We start from the raw sequence: 12128 nt of genomic DNA, 5'->3' as shown, positions 1-12128 counted from the left end.
GAGACGTCAAGAGCAACCTTGCACTGATTATAGCTCCCCTACTGACAACGAGAATTTCACAAACTCAACGAACGGATCAACAGCTTCATGATAAGATAAGAGAAGATCCTCCCCCTTCTGGATTGCTTCCGTTTTTTAGGTACAGTACTGACATAGCCATCGACACAGCGGTATGGGTTTCCCGTATTTGAGTTCAAAGCGAACACACTTGGAAGTGCCATTTAGGATCCTGGAACGTGTTTTTAGCTATCCTTATAATGATTCCATATGACTGTCATATTTTTCGTGCAAATAATAACTTTATTTATAGGTATCTCTTCCTGAAAGTAAAATTAGAATACGCTAGAGGGCCGAGATTCACTTTACAGCTGTTTCAGCCTTGTTGTGAATCAGTGGCAGTGAACACTTCACGGATCTTCAGCAGATATTCCTCGTAATGGTTGAAGACAGTACTTCTTGCTGTTTTGATTTTGTTTCACTTTTCAACGATAAGCTTTTGTGTAATAACGAGGTCTTTGAGTCGTTGATTTACTGCGAGTAGAACAGTGATATTCTACGAGGAGACCACTTGGTAACCTATACTATTCGAAAGATGGTTCACAGTTTCCTTTTTTCTCTAATTACCGACGGAAAGCATATTGGTTACTTTTCCGATGTGTCATGTAAACTTGGCGAGATGTGCAACACAGACTGTGCTTGGTGTTAGCAAACTGAATCGCAGACTTTGCAGTTGAACTTGTTTTGCAATGATGCTTGTATTGCCAGGAACCCCATCACAGAATGTGTGTCGATTCGTCGCAGTTCGTCACCCTTGTTTGTTGATTTCTAATCTCTGTTCGTAATCCTTCTCCCGAAACTTTAGGCGTTAGCTAACATTCTGTGCTACTGCAAGTGGCCTCGTCATGCTTATCGCTTTTCGCTCGTTCGGCTCTCCGACATTGCGTCTGATCGATGTACTGTACAGCTGAGGCATGTTATGTCTTCACTCATGACATAAGTTCCCACAAAAGTGAATAAACTCAACAGCTCAGTCTTTGGTTCTGAAGTGGATTCTGAATTGGGCTTCATATCACTCAGTTATCAGGAGCCAATGGTTATACGACTGCTACTCATGTGAATCTATTGAAAGCCCAGCCGAATGACTCCATGTAAAGCTTCCTTGGCCAAGTGCGTTTAGAACAAATTTCAGCCAAATTTCTGACCTGCAACTCAGGTCAATCTAGGCCGAAAAGCTGAGAAACAGTGTGAGGCGGATTCGTCCGTGATGGGAATCAGCTGCAGGCGCACCTCCACGGAATTCGAACGTGCAGCCTCCCGGCCATTGGTTGAAGTCTGCTAAGTTCAGCCATGGACGATAGACCAGCTGTGTGATTAACTCCACTTGACTAATTTTCTTTAGCTATAATCGGAATCCGATGAACTAAGTGTGACGTAGCGATACATGTAAACTCGTAATGCATAGGCCACGAACGGTTTCGCCTTTTTTGGGGAGCTCATCAGGTAGGCGCAGTCCCCGAGTTTCCGTCTAAATGAAAACAAATTACATTACGCATATACATGTACCGCGATATCTCGAATATCGTAGCAAGTGGAGCATGAGGCGGCCTGGTGCAGCATATTCAGTTGCTTGGAAACATCACAAACGAGAGATTCAGCTGGGTTCCAGGTGAGTCTCACAAAACCAAATTTGTTTGCAAATGAGTGTATTTCGCCAGTTCCGTGCGATATGGTTTCAAGTTGACGAAAACTAGGGACTGCGCCTACCTGATGAGCTCCCCCCAAAAAGGGCGTAACTGGTTGTGGGCTGTCGGAGAATTTTCAGCAACCTTATTAGTAGTGCACTACGTACAAGGGTGTGACCCTTTGTACCTGATAGTCACATGTATGACCGCTAACATTAAGTTTATCTATTATCTTCGTATTACTGGATGTGACAGTGAGTGTCTCAGTGTAGTGCTTATCATGATACAAACCGGAAGATGAAAGATAAAGAATGTATCCGCATCTTGCGGATTTGCACAAATCTAGGGTATTTCGATGAACTTGCTACTGTTGGCCTTCTAGCGAATTTACCAGCTTGATCCTCTTCCGAGGGCAGACCAATGCACTTTGCTGTCAAGCTACTTTCTTGTTGTACACGAACAAAGCGATAGGAGATTAGTTCTCTTGGAATATTGTGGACATTGTCCCAGAGTTGGTCGCGTGTCTTCGACCTCATCCTGTATCTATCACAGCGGAACACCTTCTAGTTGTTTGGTTGCCATCGCTTGTCACTTGTCTGGCGTCGATAGTGCTTTCGTTCGATACGATTCAGATAGAATCTTGTTTGTCAGCGGATTTCACATTTTCTCGATACCATTCATGTTCGTGTACATACAAAGCATGCGTATGTGGTGAATAGATGGCGTGGCAACACCACACAAGCTGGCGTCGTGCACCTGTGGTCCGTCCCCATGACGGTGTTGCGGTCGGGTAATACTGTTGTTGTTGTTGTTGTTGTTTCGTTTGTGCTATACTGGGAAGGGGGGTCTAGGTGAGGTGTCCACGGGAGTGTTTGGTGAACATAGTTTAGCTGGTCAAAACATCATGGCTGTCACAAGGACTTTGATAGATGCACCGCAACGACCTTAGATCTGTCTGAATTGATGGGCCTTCCGTGCCCCAGGTCATAGCGCGTTTCTTTTATGGCACACCCGGGCACACTTCTCCACTGTGGTCTGCTAGTGTTGACATGGGGTGTTGACCGATTTCACCCATTTATCGCACCCATTCTGGGCTTGTCCATCCACTCCACACACTTGTTCACTCTTCGAACAAGTTTTTACACACAAACACATCTAAAGAACGTGTTGCTAGGTGGACGTGATGGATTATGTCCAAAATACTGAAACACACACACGCGCACACATACAATACAACTACAATCTTGTTGTGATTGACGACATGGGGGACTAAGACATCACTTCCCACTTCTCCCGGTCTCCATAATTCTGCTACTAGCACTGGTACGACTGCCTTGTGCCGTAGGTGCCGGCGGGGGTGGTGGTTAAATTGTAACCTAGCAACCGCACGACGAATGATCGACTGGTTGTTGTCCCATCGAACACAAAACACGGATGCATCGGCCTAACACTCGAGAGAGAGATACAGGTGCGTCTCATCTCGTGTCCAACGCTGCCACTGCTCTTCACCACCCTGAAACTTCCACAAACCGCATCACAGTCACCGACTGGCGTAGTTCGAATTGTCTACAGTCCGGAGCTTTTCTTCAGTATAGTGGATGCGCGTATTCCGTCATCGGTTGCACACAGACAACAGATTCCACGTTTGTGTGCGTCCGTCCTGAAAGCACGCACAATTTATTGTGCGCCTAGAATAATAGTAAGCAGAATGAAAATCACCACCACAGGGTAATGCGCGCACACCAGGTTGTCGTAATCAAATCACACGATCTGCGTTCATGGACAACACGTATGCATGCACAAGTTCCTACTGGACCGACCGCAAGCATGACATCCAGCGATGTTATCGCCTCAGGTAGGTGCCAGAGGATGGAACTAGCGCCCGCGCTGGACGCAGCATTTCGTCGCGCGGGGGATTTTGACCCAGCAACCGCACATGGCTTGGCGTCAAGAAGCGATCTTTTGCGAACCGAAAATTATCCACCGCATCTCACGTGTAGAGGAGTATGAGCAGCCGCTCCATGAAGTTTGTATGATGGAGGTGAAAGGCGAAACGTAGATGATCATATATCATCTTCCTAGATAAATGAATTACGTGGGTTGAGAGATCAGGGTGCAAGCAAGATGTCGAACCCACATAACCAGGATGGCTCCAGCTTGTTTTCAACCAACTTCGAAAGGTTTGTATCCAACAGAGACAGAATATGATACTAGAAAATTGGCTTATAGTTCGTTTGATCAAAGTTAGAACGAACCATTACTGGCTAGGTCAAGGAACTGTTTGGATTGTAGATGTTTGCGCTAGGGTTGAATACACAGTCTCAGTTAATTTATAGGTTGAGAAGGATGTTGTACTAAGACAAACCCAGCAACTCGTGGTTCGTTTAGAATGGAACCATTTAATATCCTATACCGTATCGCTGTGGTGAGAACAGCCAGAAAGTCTCCTCAGCCTTTCAACTGCTTTAGTAGGCCGTCAACATTTGAACCTTTAATGTTTGAACCATAAACATTGACTCTAACGAAACAATCTAGTGGTTTCCGCGCTGTGATGGTGTTACTCCAACTTTTCCCTAATCTAGCGAATATACCCTCATTTGCAAACTGATTTGGTTCTTCGAGAGACTCACCTGGAACCCAGCTGAGTCTCTCGGTTTTGATGTTTCCAGGCAACTGAATGTGCTGCACCGCCGTCGCTAAGATATTTTTCTCCAGTATCTTCTTTAGAACCGTTTGATAATCTGAACATTTGTGAATCACATGAATTTTCAGAAAAAAATCACGAAACCAATATGAATCTCACGATCGTCATCAAGATTTACCGATCCAAACAAAGTTGAATGTACTCCTTTCAAATTTTTAGTTCAGTTACTCAGCTAGATGACAGACTGCAGTCACTACCAACACCCAAACAACCTAGGTGGCCCCAAGTAGTTCACTGATTCTGATTTCTGGTTTGGCTTACTTGTCTACCGTTCGGCTACAATGCTGTGTAGAATCTCTTGTATGCAACAAAATATAGTGTATTCCTTTCTGTTTGACAGAATTTTATTTAATTCGGATTTAGCACCGTGCTACGCCTCAGTCTCACTTTTGAACGAAATCGATTTTCGAACGGACGTATTTCCAGTACTGTTGCTTGTGTTAATAAGAAGGCTTGTCGCTATTTTTCCTCGATTTATCTTAATATGGGAGGGAGTATATTGTAGGCAAGATGCACCTTGTTCAGTCTTGCTGATCGCCACTCATGAGTGGATGGTTGAGTGTTCGGCTATTGGTCCAGAGGTTGCGGGCTCAAGGCTTCCTGGAATTTCCCAACTTATGCAGTACTGACGTCTCCCAACAAGAATGAAACTGCTGTACAGTGCTTTTGCGCTTTTCAGCATAGACTGGCTCCACTTACAGGACNATGTATTCCTTTCACACCCTAACTCCTCTTTACCAGCTCGTGGAAATTAGCAGTATATTTGCAGTATAATCAAATTCTGGATAGTGGCATCATGCAGGTTGGCCGAAGTGAGCACTAGAGTAGCCAAAGTCCGCTTTATTTTCCTCAGCTTAGGTAACATTGGTGGTTTGTCGGTGCAAGGTGGGTTCACAGCGTGGATGTTCGTTCGATGTTGCTTTGTGCTTGTGAAGCTCAGATGCTCTGTATTGCTTGATCGGTTGACGAGTTGACTCGTCTGTATCGAGTACGCTGGCTGGTCCACATGCTTCACGTGAGCGATGGATCCACCGTGCTCTGTTTGTTGAGGCAGATTCCAACGGAAGGGCGCACCACGCATGACTTGGAGACAGAACGCAAAAAAGGCAATAAAAGATCTTGGGTGGAGCGTGTCACATCCGAGGTTAGGATATCAGAAACTTACGGTATCAACATTTGAGGGGGCCTAGGAACATGGCATTCTCACGCGACTTGTGGCATTGTTGTCTCATTTCTCCTGTCCTTAATCATTAACCAGTGTTATCTCTTTTTATACAATATTCATCATTGTCAAACTTAAACAGATTATGGTCAGCCTCCCGATTTTAACAAAGATGGACTTTGTATTTTCCTCTTTTTGCTTATTTTGCGTTGTGGGTTCGCACAACGGATATCTTTTCAGGTAAGGTTGCCGGATACATCAAGCAATCTCCCTAGATCCATGAGCCCCGCACCGCTGAGACCTCCACAAAGATTGAATGAGCTTTTGGACGCTTTTCGGTATTTAGCCATAGAGCGATCCCGAAGCTGAAATCTCTGATGCCACTTCACCATCTATATGCTATTCACTGGAGCTCAAAGGATTGTTTCCGTTGGGTCTAAATCTCATTTGAGCTAGATACTTTCCCGATTTCAACGCTTCTGTCTTTCGGCATGATGCCAGGTGATATATCAACAGTAAACTTTCAACAGTTCATTGTGCCAACATTCGGAGTAGTGCGCACTGATAGACGATCCCTGTGCCCACCTAACTGTCTGAACATGACTGGCCTAAGGATTCAGTTTTCAAACTAATAAGCAGCGGGTATCGGGTTCGAGAAGTTTTGTGAGATGCGCGCTACAGATGATTCGCAATAAGATTGAAACAGCCGTACAGTGCACCACTCAGCTTTTCAGCATAGATTAGCCTCACTGACATGGTGAAATTCGCACCGAAGATGAGACGCAGTTTCTATACAAATTACAAAGTTCTTTTGTGGGAATGAAACTCGAACATTCACGAGCTCTCCACTCAGATTATGAAGCTGACTATTGACAGTCCTCATATCTGGTGACGCGTCAGAATAGGTTGAATTTCAAAAGATCCTCAAACTAAACGCACGTAAACATTGGAAATGTTGAGATGTGGGTAGCCGGGGTGCTCTGTTTGCCAAGCTCGGCGAACAGACCAACAACCAAGCACTTAAACATACCTAAGCACGCCAACTTAATCCTTTTCTAAGTATTTTAGCCTCTGAAATAAAATTTTTGTCAACCCGTTGGTGGGAGTCCACCAACTGGAATCTTCCCAGTATACGAAACGGTGTTTTAGCTGATCGAATTTAGTTTATATCAATTTACCAGTGTTAGTATATTGGTGAGTTCACCTCCAGCTTGTAGCTAAAGCGTCAACGAAAGGGTAAGCATACGTAACAGATGAAATCCGGTGAAGCCGTTTACACGGCACCCATATGAAGACGATATGCCTGATGGACAAAAAATATATTGAAAACATTTTTGAGATGCAAGAAACACTGACACATAGTGAGTCGGGTCATGTCAGACAATGTCATACAACTACGGAGCTTTTCACCTATGACCTGGACAACGGTGGAATGTAAGAGTGGAGAACTGGATGAATTCCTAAAAAAATTGATCCCAGCACAACAAAATAGGGTCCCAAGTTAATTGACAAATTTTGGCAGATGACACACCAGAAATCTAGTAACCTTTGGACAGATAGGACCAAGTTGGTAAAATGCCTCTTGTGGTGTTTTCCCAGCCCCAAATCAATTATCTCCAGTCCTCTGGATACCACACACACACTGCTGCTAGAGCAAATGAAAACTCATCAAAAGTCCACTGCAGATTTTACCTACTTAGGATTTTTCGGTCAGTGATTTGTTAACGGGCTATAAGTAGAACGCAAGTGGTATATACGTGTAAGAATATAAGTAGAATATAGTACGGCTGAAATACTACATATGTACTACTCCTTACAATTACCAGCCTCTTTTTATGAAGTGGTATAAAGAGTAAGCGATTTTCAATCACGTGGAAAATACTTGAAACCGATTGGGTAGTCATCGTTTTCGAAAAAGTTTGGTGACAATCGGTAGATTTATTGCTGTGCAACGTTTCGCTTTTGGCACAAAGCATGACGAAGCTTTTGTGTCAAAAGCGAAACGTTGCCCAGCAATAAAAGTAAGCGATTTTATTGAGTCTCAACTCCCTAGCGAAATACACTCATTTGCAAACAAATTTGGTTTTACGAGCGACTCACCTGGAACCCAGCTGAATCTCTCGCTTGTGATGTTTCCAGGCAAATGAAGGAGAGTATTTCGGTAGCTTCGTGCAATTTGGTTTCAAGTAGAATATAAGGTTGACGGAAACTCGGGGACTGCGCCTACCTGATGAGCTCCCCCAAAAATGGGCGAAACCGTTCGTGTGCTGTCGAAGGATTTTTAGTAGTGCATTACGAGTTCCATGTCGGCTATTCTGCTTCTTTTCTACTATGGATAATACCATTATGAAGCACCGAGCAAATACATTACGCCTTCTTTGAATACAGAATAAAAGGGGTGATCGAAGAAGTCGAGGTATTGAGAGTTTTTAGTTTCACCTATGTCCCTGATCTCGTGTTTCTTGCTAGAACGAGATACAGCGTTAAAGAGCTAGCTAAGATAGAACAGAAGCTTTTATGATTATGGTAGGCCACGACAGACGCATATGCTGAGCCATTCCAACTACACTCATGTTATTTCATTGATGGGTCCTCCGGGAAGAAGTTTCTCACTCTCCGTGGTCAAAAATACCACATCGAAACAGGACACAGTAATGAAAAACGTATGGTCACAATTTGTGTCAAGAACCGTTCCGTGTGGCAAAGTTGAAAATGAAGATAAGAATATAACTTAGTGGATGTTGGGTCAGTTAACCGGAAGAAGTTTTTCAATGCAAAGAAGACCTATGACTTGGAACTGTAGGAAAATGCGTGTCAGTCAATTCTTTGAGTTTGTACGAGACACACCACGGCTACTAAAATACTGCTACAGTATTATTTTGGGAGTCTAGCGAAAGAACCGCACTACTCCAAATCTGTGGCTGTTAGAGGTCATTTGAAAATAGTCCCGAGAATGATAGCAGCTAGGTGGAAATAGTGTAATGAAGCAGATACAGCCAAGTAATGTAGGCCAATTTGCCTGAATGTTTATATGGCCCGTCAACTAGAAGTTGGTCCACACTCAGAAGAAAAATCACGGATTCTTCGGATTTACCAGAAATACATCTTAAGTGAGCAGGTGACCAGTGTTCTGGATTAAGGGAATATTTAACCGATTCCGAGGTGCTATTTTTCGTAGTTTTTTCAAGCTACATTCTGCTGAATTCAGAATACTTATTTTCTTCCTTTTTTGTAAGTGATCTTGGAGATTCTGTTCTTGGATGTCGTTGTGCGTTCATTTTACCCGTATGAATTTCATTTTATCCGTATAAATTAGTGGAAACAAAGAGCAACGTCTATGATTGGTGACCCAAAAGCCGTCGAACCAACAAGTTTTGAGGTCTTTTCATCATGTTGCAACATTTGACAAACTGAAAGTTTAAAGTAATGAGCGTTCTAACCGAATTAAAACACTGAGACCCAATCGAATGCCGTTCGTGACAATTAGTCACATGACTCGAATACCACGGAAAGTTCAGAACCCGGACGAAGTGGTGCTGAGCTCACAGTACGGGGCTGCATAAACAGGTCGATATGACACTGACCGTAGTTAGATTTAGTTTTCCTCGGCGACTTGGTTGATAATTGGATGTTATACTTGCAGTGTGGTGGATGAGGCCCTATAAGCTCATTTGTTTTAAAAATGTGGGTTTGTTAAACTCTGCAGTGTTCACGAAAGAATAAGAAACCTTTGTTGTCTTCCATCGTCTCTGTGTGGAGACTAGGTCTTTCAAACGTTTGGATGACCACAAACCAGCGTGGAAGCGACATTCTAACGCTTCAATACAAGCCCAAACTGTCATGTTGTCACGGGAAAAATAAAAGGTGATAGCGAGGCCAGATCATAGAACTTCAACGAAATGCTAATGAAGAAACAGCGCTAACCCGAGCAATTTGATTGGGAGAATATAATGAGCACACCTCAAGCAAGCCAAATGAAGATTGAAGAAATGAAAACTATATTTTAACATCCTGTTCAAAAGAAGTCGAGCAGCTATTCTTGTTTACACGGAGCACCCTGCCGACAATTTTTATTGGGATGACTCGGGCCTTTGTTCACTAGAATTTAAATTCTCAGACGAATTACGAGCAAACTAACAGGTCACTTACAATCTTTGGAAGTTCATTAGTTTTGATGCTGCTGTATAAAGCAGTGAACTGAACCGGTGTACGGCCATATACCTGTGAGTGCTGCATGCGACTGGGTGACAGGGGTCACGTGATCGACACTGAATCTACACGGGGTTAATCACTAACAGATCCCCCATGTAGGCTCCAGTTTCGCTGTTTATCAGTGATCGAGGCCATGACGATTTGCTCATGCAATTCGATCGGAAATGCCTTGTTTGGGCCTTGGTCGTCATCTCTTATTGCTAAGAATATTCAGCTTGGTTGAACAGATTACGCAATTCATGTTGATTGCATGTAGAGTGCTGTTGATTCTATTCTTCTATTCTCATAGTATACAACGTGATTTCCCGTTTTATTGTTTCGTTTTTTGTCTCGTATTTCTGATGTTTAATCAGAAGGTGCACAGCTCTTTGACCTTGTCATCGCACGTGTTGTTTAAATCAGTACGTGGTTCCCATATCTTGTAAACACGTTGCCTTGAGTTGGTGTGGAAGTTGGGATCCGTTAGGAATTAGCAGTTCCCAAATCGGTTTGAGTAGTTTGTATAGTTCTACTATATCGTTATTATGTTTATGGCACCGCATTTGATGGTAGACCTCCACCTGAACGACTTGGGGTTTTCGCTCATGGCTCAAATGATTGCTGGGGACAATCTACAAATATACCATTTACTTCTGAATCGTATAAACAACTGAATATATTAGGATGTGATGTCGGTTTCTTTGAGAGAAGTTGATGTTCATCATCCTCGATTTTTTCAAACGAAAGACACGTTTCATTCTTTTTTCAAAGATTAGTTAGGTCCACGCAGTAGACCAAAAATACCATAGATAGAAGTTACATAGAATTTGATGAAGACAAGAGCAGGTGATTGTTTTGAGCTACTTTGGTCATTTCCGTCAATTTCTATAGGTTAATTCATTTGGAATCTTTGTGCTTATCAAGTTCACTTGCCTTTCCACGCTTGATGTTACTAAATTTAGGCATAATAAACCATAGTTTTGTGCAAATCATAAAACTGTTGTATCTCTCAGGACACCGTTAAGCACGACAATCGCATCATGCGGGGCCAATCTTAACATTCGGTGTGAAGTGGCCCCCTGATTTTCCAGTTTGTCGAGATGATGGAAGATTGACGATGACGGCAACGTATTCTCTATAATTTCCCAATGTTTTCGGAGAAGCACACATGTTTGACACCAGTGGCCTGATTGATCGTGTCGGAATTGAAAAATAGTCTCATAACCTGTCACAAACAAACTATTTCTCCCTGTGATGAAAGAAGCATGCAGCGATTCTTTTTAAAAATGTTGGGTTGCCCTTCAGGACAGCTTTGTATTTTTCACCCGCTGTGGTATGCAGTCGCGTACAGGGGCGGCTATTCCACGATTGACGTGTCCTGGCTTATGTCCCGAACGACCGGCTGGAAGATGTCTTCAAAACCAAAACTGACCTTTATTCAGGTTGATTGTGCACCATAAGAAAGATGACGGAAGCCTATGAAGAAAACCAGGTAACGAAGCCAGTGGAAGTGGGTGACCTTAATGTTGACTCTGACTATGCCCTATCCCAAAATAGCAGCGTATGCAAAATCTAAAAACTAGACACATTTTAATTATAGTGGAGTTCTGAGAATTCCCGAGACTGCTCTCAAATTTAGGCAAACCTTGTTTGTCGATTTCCACAAATTCACTGATTTGCAAATCAGTTTGGTTTCCACGGGAATCTATCATTTGTGATAGATTCAACCAAATGTGATGCACGAAAGCAACCTCATATTTCAGTTGGTACGATATTCGAGGTATCGCAGTAATTCCTCATGAAGGAACTACTCAAGAGGTTGTTTAAAACTATTCGACAGCCCACGACCGGTTTCGTTCTTGGGGCGCATCAAGTTGGCGCAGTCCCCGAGCTTCCGTCAACCTCACGTACTACTTGAACCGAAAGTGGACTGATTTCGACAAATACACTCATTTGCAAATCACGCGATACTCAACTGAATCTTTCGTTTATGCTATTTGCGATGTTCGATTGTTTGTAGATGGCGCTATTTTATTGATATAAAAACCGTGTGTTGACATTTCACCAAATGAACAGCGTATCATGTGCACCGCTTCGCTAGGTCGTCCGGAAAACCGCCCAACCCCTAAGTGATCAATCGCTTTGTTATCGTTGGCAGTTTTATCGCACCACAAATGCATCACAGCGCCAAAATTAGTAACGTGCGTCACTGGCAGAAAAAAAGAAATCACTGCTAATATCAAAACTAGTCTCCTTTTTCTGCTTTGGCAAATGCGTCTTTGTTTGTATCGAATTCACGTTATAATGGCAGCTGAATACTCGAATTACACTTTCGAGAACAGGTTAGCCGTTCACAGACGCATTTTTCGTAACTGGATTTGTTGCACCT

The sequence above is a fragment of the Opisthorchis viverrini genome (genome assembly GCF_000715545.1).
Source record: "Opisthorchis viverrini unplaced genomic scaffold opera_v5_353, whole genome shotgun sequence".
Classification (NCBI taxonomy): domain Eukaryota; kingdom Metazoa; phylum Platyhelminthes; class Trematoda; order Opisthorchiida; family Opisthorchiidae; genus Opisthorchis; species Opisthorchis viverrini.
Note: the sequence above shows the minus strand (reverse complement) of the source record.